The sequence below is a fragment of the Cydia pomonella genome, chromosome 10, assembly GCF_033807575.1.
Source record: "Cydia pomonella isolate Wapato2018A chromosome 10, ilCydPomo1, whole genome shotgun sequence".
In the NCBI taxonomy this organism is placed as follows: domain Eukaryota; kingdom Metazoa; phylum Arthropoda; class Insecta; order Lepidoptera; family Tortricidae; genus Cydia; species Cydia pomonella.
Window position 1 is genome coordinate 10,243,167 of NC_084712.1, and position 11,538 is coordinate 10,254,704.

The 11,538-nt window shown below is 34.5% G+C and overlaps 1 protein-coding gene across 1 annotated transcript in view; it reads right to left on the minus strand.

Annotated features, from left to right (window-relative positions):
• The window catches only part of LOC133522058 (histone-lysine N-methyltransferase SETMAR-like), a 105,966-nt gene extending 94,989 nt beyond the window's left edge, over positions 1-10,977 (minus strand). Inside the window, exon 1 of the mRNA XM_061857247.1 lies at positions 10,963-10,977. The gene's annotated coding sequence lies outside the window, so the exon portion shown is untranslated. The remainder of the gene's footprint in view (positions 1-10,962) is intronic.
• Positions 10,978-11,538: the final 561 nt, after the last annotated feature.

Below are 11,538 nucleotides of genomic sequence, written 5' to 3' on the forward strand. Positions count from 1 at the left end.
TTTTGGCATTAAGTCCGCCATTTGTGTTTTTTTTTTTGTTTGTGCAATAAAGTTTAAATAAATAAATAATATTCATGTAACGCGATAACGAATTCTACGTGAACGAAACCGCGGGCAATACCTATTATAGTAACAACAAAATAACAATTTTCTATTGCTATTAATTTAAAACACGCTTTAGGAATTTTTTTGATGGACCGTAGACGCAGTCAAGGGCACCCCGCTCCCCACTACCGTTGTTCGCTGCCTCCTGCCACAGCGCGCGGCGCGCGCAAACTTGCCGCGCGTTTGAAACGTAACGTATTTATATAAGCAAGGAATGCATACATATCAGTAATGAGTGTCGCCGTGATTTTATATTTCTAAATTTTTGTTTAGTAACTGAGATCATTGTTGATGATCGATTATTATTAACTCTACAAACTTTAATTCAATATTAGCTATACTGCTTAACCTGAAATCAATATCTAGACAAGCACATTGTCTACATGTCTAACTTTTTACTAGAATACTAAGTTGATCGATAATATCGTAATTTTGCAATATCAGCAACTCTAATTCTATATTTACAAAATAACTCGTGTTTTTACGTTTACCAGAAAGCAGCTGTTCCAGATTTCTAAAAACTGAAAATTGTACATAAATTGAAGTGTTATTCGATATGCTAAAGTTTTCTGTAACTTTAATTCTATATTTACTTAGTTATTAGCAAAAATTCAAATATTTAAATATAACCGAAAGCTCAACCTTAAAATTTCTAACTTTTTACCAAAGAATTATTTAACATACTCCCAATGACATATCAAAAAAGAAAAAACTTTAATATTATCGAAACCCATTTTTGTTCAACCGCTGGTCTAGTATCAATAATTCAGGGAATGTTTTATTCTTAGAATATTAATTAGCAATGTTATGTTAAGGTAAAATTTAAATGTAATAATGTAATGTATGTAACCCATAATGTACGAGTATATGGCACTAGCATTTGCGCGTGACTTTGCCTACGTAAAAATTCCAAATTTCATCTAAGTATATCGGTTCAGCGGTTTGCGAGCGTGAAGAGGTAGACAAAACTATTTCCTCATTTACAATATTAGAATGGATTATTTGCGACACAATTTCATTTTAGACTAGACCGATGGCTATTTCGATTCGAGACTTTCAACTAAACAAATGTCCACCTCACAGTTACGTTCTGAGTAGGTGCACAACATCAAGTGGTGGTGGTTAATTCCTTCTTGAATTAGTTTCATTTTGAATCCCACCCTGTCTCGGTCCACTCTCTCTCCTATCCCAAAGTACAAAATTAAATATGCATCAAAAATTTAATATAAATAAGAGTTAAAAAAAAGTTTTCTATTTAAACTTTATTGCATAAAATATATACAGCAATCTATAAATGGCAGACCTAATGCCCAATGGCATTATCTACCAGTCAACCTTAGGGCCAGACAGATACACTTAAAATTGGTGCAGAGAGAGAAAAAAAGCGGCCAAGTGCGAGTCGGACTCGCCCATGAAGGGTTCCTTTATGACGTATGAAAAAAAACTACTTACTAGATCTCGTTCAACATTTTACCACTTTGGACACACATTTTACCACTTTGGTAGTGTCTCTCGCGCAAACTATTCAGTTTAGAAAAAAATGATATTAGAAATCTAAATATCATTTTTGAAGACCTATCCATAGATACCCCACACGTATGGGTTTGATAAAAAACAAAATTTTTTTAATGTTATGACGTATTAAAAAAAACTACTCACTAGATCTCGTTCAAACCAATTTTCGTTAGAAGTTTGCATTGTAATGTATATCATATATTTTTTTTTAGATTTTTCATTCTGTTATTTTAGAAGTTACAGGGGGGGGGACACACTTTTTTTCACTTTGGAAGGTTCTCTCGCGCAAACTATTCAGTTTAGAAAAAAATGATATTAGAAACCTTAATATCATTTTTGAAGACCTATCCATAGATACCCCACATGTATGGGTATGATGAAAAAAAAATTTTTTTTTTAATTTCATGACGTATTAAAAAAAAACTACTTACTAGATCTCGTTCAAACCAATTTTCGGTGGAAGTTTACATGGCAATGTATACATATAATATATTTTTTTTAGATTTTTCATTATGTTATTTTAGAAGTTACGGGGGGGGGGGGGGGACACACATTTTACCACTTTGGAAGTGTCTCTCGCGCAAACTATTCATTTTAGAAAAAAATTATATTCGAAACCTCAATATCATTTTTGAAGACCTATCCATAGATACCCCACACGTATGGGTTTGATGCTAAAAGATTTTTTGAGTTTCAGTTCTAAGTATGGGGAACCCCCAAAATTTATTGTTTTTTTTCTATTTTTGTGTGAAAATCTTAATGCGGTTCATAGAATACATCCACTTACCAAGTTTGAACAGTACAGCTCTTATAGTTTCGGAAAAAAGTAGCTGTGACAGAATCGGACAGACAGACGGACATGACGAATCTATAAGGGTTCCGTTGTTTGCCATTTGGCTACGGAACCCTAAAAACAACGAATTAAAAAGAAAAGTAAACTAATATAAAGTTCTATTTACTTAAAATAAATACTAAGTTTTAGGTTATTGGGACGCGGAATCACCATTAATTAAAGACAAGAAAAAGTGTCTCTCAGTGTCTCTACAAATAACTCAAAAAAATCTAATAATAGTAAATGGTACATTTTTTTATGAATTTCCATGTACGTATAAAAATACATGTCATGTCGCGCTGAGGCTGCTCATTTAGGATTTGTTAAGAATAGTAGAATATAAGTATTACTAGAATTATTCTGCTATATCCGCTGTCTTTTCGTTTCTAATTGCACATAATTGAGCAAATCATACCGCGTAACGAATGGGCCAGTTCGAATCTTGATTAATTGCTTTAATTAGTTATCGTGTATCATGCGTCGGCCCATTTGTTGCGAGGGGTCTAAGTTTATGTATATAACACGGGTATCTTTTTGTATATGGAAGGTAGAGGCAAGGAACAGAAACTTAGGCAGAATTGTTGCAAAAGTGTCCAGCTGTCAGTTATAAATAATACTTCCAAATCTCTCCAGAGTAGAGCTAGAGTAGCTAAGAACCTAGGCGTTATTGACGGATAGATTTTTTTCTCAAGTATTCTAGGTATTGTAGCGCCACCTATTTATGGTTTTTTGTCGGACACTTTTTGGTATATGGAGATTTTGTTCCTTGCCTCTACCTTCCATAGTTTAGTACCTATGTCGCTGTCAAAAAAATCTCTTGAAATATGACATCGAAGTTGAAATTCAAAATTGTTTGCAATAAGTTTGTAACAGATATAGTGTCCCAGACACAGATCTAGAATGACGCTTACGCTGTTAGATCTGGGAGGCGATTATTGAATTTCGAGCGCTCGATGTCGTCACTCGAAAATCTGTAGAAAACGGCGAAATGATATTTTTCAAGTAGGAACAATAGAAATTGGGAATCCAGTGGAATTTACCACTCGTTTTCAACTCTGTTAGTAGAATTTAAATGCCTAGTAGTGGAGATATTATTAAGGGGAGAACACGAAATCGAGCGATCGAAATTTAAAAATCGCCCCCCTGTGGTGTGGTAGCGTAATAAGCATGAATATAAAGGTGAAACCGTTTTTCCATGGACGCCTAATGGTGTTTGCTAGAACCTTGTAATAATATTGTTGGACAATATTAGGTTGTGAACTGATTTCATCACCTACTTCAACGGCACCTACGGGCTCGAATAGGCGTCTCCCAGCTGCCGCCTATGACAGCGTCTATTATTATTATATTATATACTACATTTGTATGGACGATCCCAGATATCAAGAGACAACCCAAAACAGAGTATCTTGGCGCAGAAGACTGAGGAGACCCGACCCCAAATAAGAGGAACAGGGAAAGAAGAAGAAGAGAATATACTACGTTTGTATGAAGAACCGAGCTTGCTGCGGACTCTTAAACAGGGAAATCTGAATTAATTGTAGTACGCTGTGTGCATTGCAGCAAAAATAAAAGGGTTCCGATTAGCTATACGCTCGGACCGATTCAAAGAATTATTAAGACACGTTTAAGATCTTAGAAAGATCTTTAAAAGATCGATAAGTAAACCGCATGGCATATTTGACGTATATTTCGATTCCGCTGTGATCCCAATAAAATCTATCTACGATATTTCTACCGTCAAAGTGACATTAGTTGCCCGAACGGACCTGCTTCTGTCAATTATACGAAAAACAAACAATATCTAAATGAGAACTTATCTAAACCAGAACTTATCGTATCTCATTCTTCGAATAGGGCCGGGTTTCTCTCTCAAGCAAAGCTCTGATATTCTGCCTGAACCCAGAACATGTTACATTTAAGCTAAATATTAAAGATAGCATATTATAAGTATATATTATTACTTTCTTTATTTACCTTTCATCTTAGGCTAGGTTTTTATAATATAGATAAAAAGTAACATACAAAAAGGTACCTATACAAAATACATATTAAAAAAACCTCACCAAGGGTACTGTCAGCAGCGGGGCAGGGCCCAAGCTGCCGATGGTGAGGGCCGCAGAGAGAGGAACCGACGTACTATACACGCCGTGTCCAAGATTACCGCCTTCGGCATCTGACCCTTGATCCGGCCTCCCAGTGAGCCTAAGGGCCTGTTTCAAAATGTCCAAGTAGAGTATTGGAGCTATCCAATACTCTACTTGGACATTGCTACGAAATTCTCATGCGAAATGCGATCAACAAATAAATTAACCACCAGATAAAACTTCCTGCAAAACTTAGCATTTTATCTACCAGTTAAGCTTATTTGAAGATTGTGAAACGCCATCGATCGATCGGCAAGTAGCTTATTCAGGACTTTACTCGGACATTGTGAAAAAGGCCCTCAGCATATATTATAATTAAGTAACTATGTAGTAAACAAGTTTCCAATTCATGCAGATATTTATACTATACCTACTTAAGTATATAGTTTTTAAATTGGTGTAAGAAGCATTGATGAAGTTGACAGTAATCAATATACGAGTACTAATCATTGTTTCTAAGTAAGATTATATAAATAAAAAAGTGTTTATGCGGTACGTCAAACTAAATTGTTTTTATTTCGAAGCTAGAAGACAAAGTATGGTAGATAATGTTTTTTCTTAACACATTCACTGCCAGCGACCCGCTAGGCGGGTTCTTTGTTCATAGGTGCTTTTCGCTGCATACGGGGTTTTCCATGTTATTGGCACGCTCACGTGCCATAACATGGAAAACCCAGCGTAGCTTCCTCTGGTACTAATATTCTAAATAAATGTATACTTACATGTTATACCCTGCATAATTCTTACTACATTTGGCTTGTAAATCAAGTGAGTGAAAAGACAACATGAGTTGGGTTGATTTTCACATTCCGTAAAGATTTATGTCAACAAGTCAGACCCTTTATCAAAATCGTTGAAAGCTTAATGTCAACTCAGAAACATTTAAAGTCTTTTGTGCTATATTTGGTTAAGTAAATGATATGCGAGTACGAATTACAAAGACTAAGTTTTATACCTAAAGCCAATACACCTTAGGGTTTTTTACGACAAACCGTCCTACGGATTCGGATGAAATTTTGAAAACAGAATATTTATAATAATAATCCAGATGTAAAATATTTTTGGAGGGATGAATATCACATGTAGATGTAGTCGGGGGTGGATGTTAGTATTTGTTTTAATAATAGTTATATTAGGTAAGTACTGGTGATTGAGATTGTTATAAGGAACTAAAATATTGTTCTGTTTTGGCTGAAGAAAATTAAATTTACATTCTCTAATTTAAAATATATGATAATATATAACCGCCTATCTATTCGATTAACCTGCTAAATAATCCTGACCCAATTTAAAAATAAATATCAAATCACGTCAAGGGCCACCCCCTTTGGGTTGGTGTAAAGACCTTATTATTATTATTCGAGATGTTTTTATTCATTCAAAAGTTGAGGATATGTAAAAATATAAAATGTAATTTGCACGCAAGCTTTATCTATAGACCGCCCCGGCCCAAAAATCAGTAAGATTTCTGGAGCTTACTAATAAATATTTTATTAATTTGTATCTCCGTGGATTTCACGGGTCTATAATCTTTTGATAGGTTTGCGTGGAGATATAGAACCAACACGTAGCGGCCCCTTGGACAGCTTTAATGTCATGTCATGTCATTTTATTGTTACGAAAAATGCTTTATAATTAGAATCTCGACGTTTTTTGGCAGTCACAATTATAAATAATATTAATATTGTTACTGCCGCAAACAGCCCAGATACAGCGGCCCTATGCCGTTACTAGTTGCTCCTCGTTTCTGGTGTAAATTGTACGGCGAGTAACTTTTTCAATGAGTTCCAAATACACCGTACCTGAAACTGAAAATTCCCATTTAGCTTGAATTGTACGCGGTTTCTCGCTTTCCATTCTCACTGAGCTACGCTTCTTTTTTGTATCGTTTACCGGAAGTCCCTGAAACTATCATTTTAACTCCAACGCATTTGTAGCTAAATTTATATAAAACGTTCGAACATACATTTTAAAAATGTTTATCTAACTTTGAACTACTCCTAAAATGAACTTCTGATACTTTGAAAATAAGGTCCATGTTGTAAAAAATGCTATGCTATCCTCATACTTTCTGGCTGTGGGTTGTTTTTGCTTTCGGGGTTGTTGTCTGTGTGTGAATTTTGCAGTTATCTAGTGAGATTTATATATATTGCTTCCATATGCTAGATAGAGTTAGCCTGTGTAATTTAATAGCGAACGAGTATACTACCAAACTAAACAATTATGCAGCGGAATGTCTGGTCAACTTTATGTCCATGTCCATGTTGAAAATGATAGAAGAGGTATTGTTGCTCTCATCATAAGGCCTTTAGCATCTTGACAGGTGATTTATGCAGCGTTTCTATGTGAGGGATAACGATTCTCGTGGCCGTATAAGCCAATGCGGGACCGGCATTTGCGACCACATTTGTGGCAGCTAAAGGAGGGAGCCATGTCGGCAACAACTTCAGGAGGGTTGTGCCTCTCCGCGCGTTTTCGGGCAATGTCTTGAAACCACGCGTTGTCGTGAGCTTCGCCACCTTTCTCGATGGTACCCCTCCATCCATTGCGATTTGACGCGAGATCCTCCCAAGTGTCCCTATCGATGCTATCGATGCGATGAGTGATTTTTGGCTCTACTTACGTTTAAAATACCTACACATAATAACACAACAACCCCCGATGCATATATCATGTTCTCGTCTAATCAGAGCATCTTCTGAGGTTCCCCTATTCGTACAAAAATTATGTTTTAGATAAAAAATTAAACAATAATGTTTAAGGCTAACATTAATGTAGTTTAATTTTATATGGAAATTTTGTAGGATATAAATATTTTAATACAATAAAAAATAATTGTTGGAAGAGAAAATAATGACGATAATTATGTCGGGTAGGAATTTAACAGATTTAGAAAAGGATAACTATTACCTATTAGAAAAAGTAACACGACTTTTCCAATGTAGGAACTGAAAATTTTGCTTCGAACTGATGCATACAAAAGTGCAGTAATAAGGATAATATTTTTTTAAAGCTATTTTTTTTTTCAACAATAAAAGTCTCATCATTAATCATTACAAGTCCCAAAACTGAGTCGTTTTCATCTACATGGCTAAAAAATATTACAATGCATCGAAATACGTATATAGTACACAAGCGATATAATAAAGTGCTCAATTCTCCGAAAGGAAGCCGGAAGGAAAACAGAAAAATTTTCATAACCTGATAGCAACATGTTAAGAAAAGTTACGATTTCTAGACGTTCAAAATAAAACATAAATACGCGGAGCTAAACGCAATAATTTAAGATACTTAGATATGTATTACGACTACTACTATACGATATGTATCTATCTCTTCATTGTATTTAGACCAAGATATTGATATCCGATGAAGTCAAGAGAAATTGGGGCGTGCAATGCAAACATAATAGATATGAATGTTTCGGTATGTAGGTTATTGAATATAAGCAAGTTTACACAAAAAAAGATAAAATAAAAGATGTAAGTATATGTACAAACACTAAAAGGAGAAAGACAACTATTTAAACATGTACTTACCTAAAGGATTGGTGTGTTCTTACACTTTGTGTACCTATTGCACATATATTGCATGTGTGTACTGCACAAAACACTATGCGCACTATAATTTGAATATAGCCCGTTCACACTCGCTGTCCGTATTCCGGTTATTGGATCAGCGATCCGGAAATCTTACACAAAGCCAACTTTCATCTCGTAAACATGACCAAGAACCTAAAATGCATGTAACCATCCACTGGACCAGTGAATCTAACTTAGAAGGAGCGGTCAACGTGGGTGATACTAACTAAATCTATTATGGATGTCCTTAGGCTATATTTCGGAACGCTCTGGCGGACACGTATTGAAATAAGATCGGGCACATATGTGTCTCGTTGCACATAATATATGCACAATACCCTTACCATTTGAATACGACATAAGAGGGCTTCCTATACTTCCATTCCTATACTAAGAATATTTATTTTAAATCCATTTTATCCAGTTATGAGTTGATAAATTATTAGATTTAGAATACACACAATTATAGGATAGAATAGAATAGAATACTCTTTATTGGCATACCTCAGTAAAAATATACAAGAAAAAAAAACCAATAATAATATAAGTTCTTATGTGTTTTACATGTAGGTGTGAAGATAATCTCATCATCCTTAACTTCTTAATTCTAATCTGTAGAATTTAATCAAATCCGTAGGTACAAGAGTCGTTTCAGAAGACTGCTTGACAAGATCCCTACTTGTATTAATTTCTCTTTATTATTTTCTAGAGATCTTTGACCCGACGCTAAATTTCACACTTCTTATTCACTGTAAACATAATATACAATTTCGTACCCAAATGTTTTTAACCCGTGCTTTACCTACTTAAGATAAGAATAGTGAGGTGAAAATCAGTCAAGTGCCACGTTTTCGTTTAACTTGGGTTATTTCCACTAGTTACCACCAAGTTGTTATCAGTGGTAACTACTGGGAATTTTTTCCCACCTTTTACCACTGTTACCACCTACTCGATTTGGTGGTAACTACTGGTTTTTTTTCCCAGTAGTTACAAGTGGTAAAGGTGGGATTTTTTTCCCCAGTAGTTACCACCAAAATTTGGTTAGCGTTCAATACTAATAAAAACAGTCTAAATATAGAGATACTTTAATAGATAATTAATTAAAAGTCAAATTAATTATAAGTGAATTAGTTATTAGTTTAATTATAAGTTGATTATTGTTTCAGTAAACTGCCTTAAAAGTGATCAAAAATAGTCGGTTTTGACTGATTTGTTTGTTCAAAATTTGTTTGTTGAAAATATATTAATTGTATTCTTTTAGAAATTTCAAGTATAATTAACACAAGTAAAAGTGGTAAAACACTTTTGCGTGTGTAAATTAAATTCGGAAATATTTTTTGTTAACTACAAAAATATCAAGATAGAGGTGTGATTACATTTATCTGTAATATTTATGATAATGTTTTTAATTATGTAAAAAAAAACATATTTTTTCGTTAGTTATTTTCGGAGATGGGAATTAGTTTCCTTTTTTACATTTTCCTTCATAAATATTTATTTTAAATTTACAACTCAAGTTCTTTCAAATGATACTCAACTTGCCCTGTAGACTTGAATCAATTAAGACTAGTATTTTGCTCCCCTCATATTAGGCATTTTCTATGGTGAATAAAAAAAAACAAAAATGCTTCTGGGTTAGCCTTGTTCTTCATAGCGTGAGAAATTCTCGGGATATTTTAGCGATATTACAGACACACGGACGAACCGAGTCGCACCATAAAGGTTTCTTTTTACCTTTTTGTTACGGAAGCCTATAAATTAGGCTAGTTACATAATGAATAATACATTTTCGTATATCGTCAATAATCAATGAGTTTCATCAACATTATTTTTTATTTATATCTTTTGAGTTGTTATTATTCTTAGGTTTTATTAGTTATTTCTTGCGTATTGTTTTAATAAAAAACTCAACTCAACTATTTTAAAGGGTAGTTTTGTTAACCCATAAATACAAATTAATTATCCATCAGAAAACACAGAAATAAGTGTGTCTCGTGTCACACATTAACTATCTTTAGTTTATCGGTTCACTGAACTGAGATGCTCGTATCTTATCTGCGCCCCGGACTTGAGGTGTCTCTGAGGAATATCTTGACGACCCTAGTAATGTTTGAAAGTACCTACTGATAAATTGAAAGTTTGTTTGGCCCATTGGTCGTTTTCCTTGGATTATAATCTTATGACGCAAATGTTTACAAGCAATCACGGCATTTATGTCAACAATAAAGTTTATGGTGTCTAAGCATACTTTTTAATATCATATTGACTTACTAGCTTACCACTCTAAAGCGCGCGAATGTTTTATGCGATAAACGCAGCGTTAAATGCATGCGATCAACGGTATGTACAAATGTAGTGAATATTAATCCTTTCCCATTATTTTTTTACGGAAACGTACGAACGTGTTATGCTATTTCAGTCAATCTCAGTACAAAATGTACTGAGGTTGACTGAAGTAGCATGACAAATACGCACGATTCCGAGAAAATACGATGGGAAAGGATTATTCACTACATCTGTAGGAAAAAATGACAATGCGCTTACCGCTGCGTTTACCGCGTAAAACAATGTAGTGTCACTTTACATCAGACCAGCTAGCATGAGTTGCGTCCTCACTTGCGACTCCATACATCCTGCGCGACTTCAAATATGGACTCGCGCGCAAGAACACAACTCATGCTAGACGGTGAGATGTAACATGGGTGTGCGGCAAACGCAACGCGTCGCGTTTAACGCTATTTGTCCCATAAAACAACCCCGCGCTTAAATAAGATACTCGTACCTCGTACGTCACATTCAAAAGGTGTTTTACCCGAATTATTATTATTAATGAGCATGTTACTTTTAACCAGCTTCTCTTTGTGTTGTTTCGCTTTCTGTCGCTTCGGGTGTCTAAACATAAAGTAACTTAGTATACCTATTGGGCTTTTATTAAGCGGTGGTTCATGTAATTTTGTTTCTAGACATTTGTATAATTCAAATACATCTTTTGTTGCAAAAATAATTGGAAATATAGGTCAAGTCGTACTAATCAAGGAAATTGGAAACGGAATTATAGGAACAGAGGACCTACAGCGGACCACGTTCGAGGTGTTGCCTCATGTCACACTTACGAATTTACAAGTGCGATAGAGAGGCAACATGTTGAACGTAGAGCAGCCCATACCATAGGCGATATATCATTAAATCGTTTAACTCGTCATACAATCAAAATTTTATTAGCAATAGGTCCCTTAAAATTGATTTATATAATATCATATTCTATTGTAAAAAAAAACAAAAAAAAAAAAAACAGAATTTGGTATGTTGGTTAATGGTAAAATAAAGATTTAAAATGTAGTTAACCGTCTATCGAACA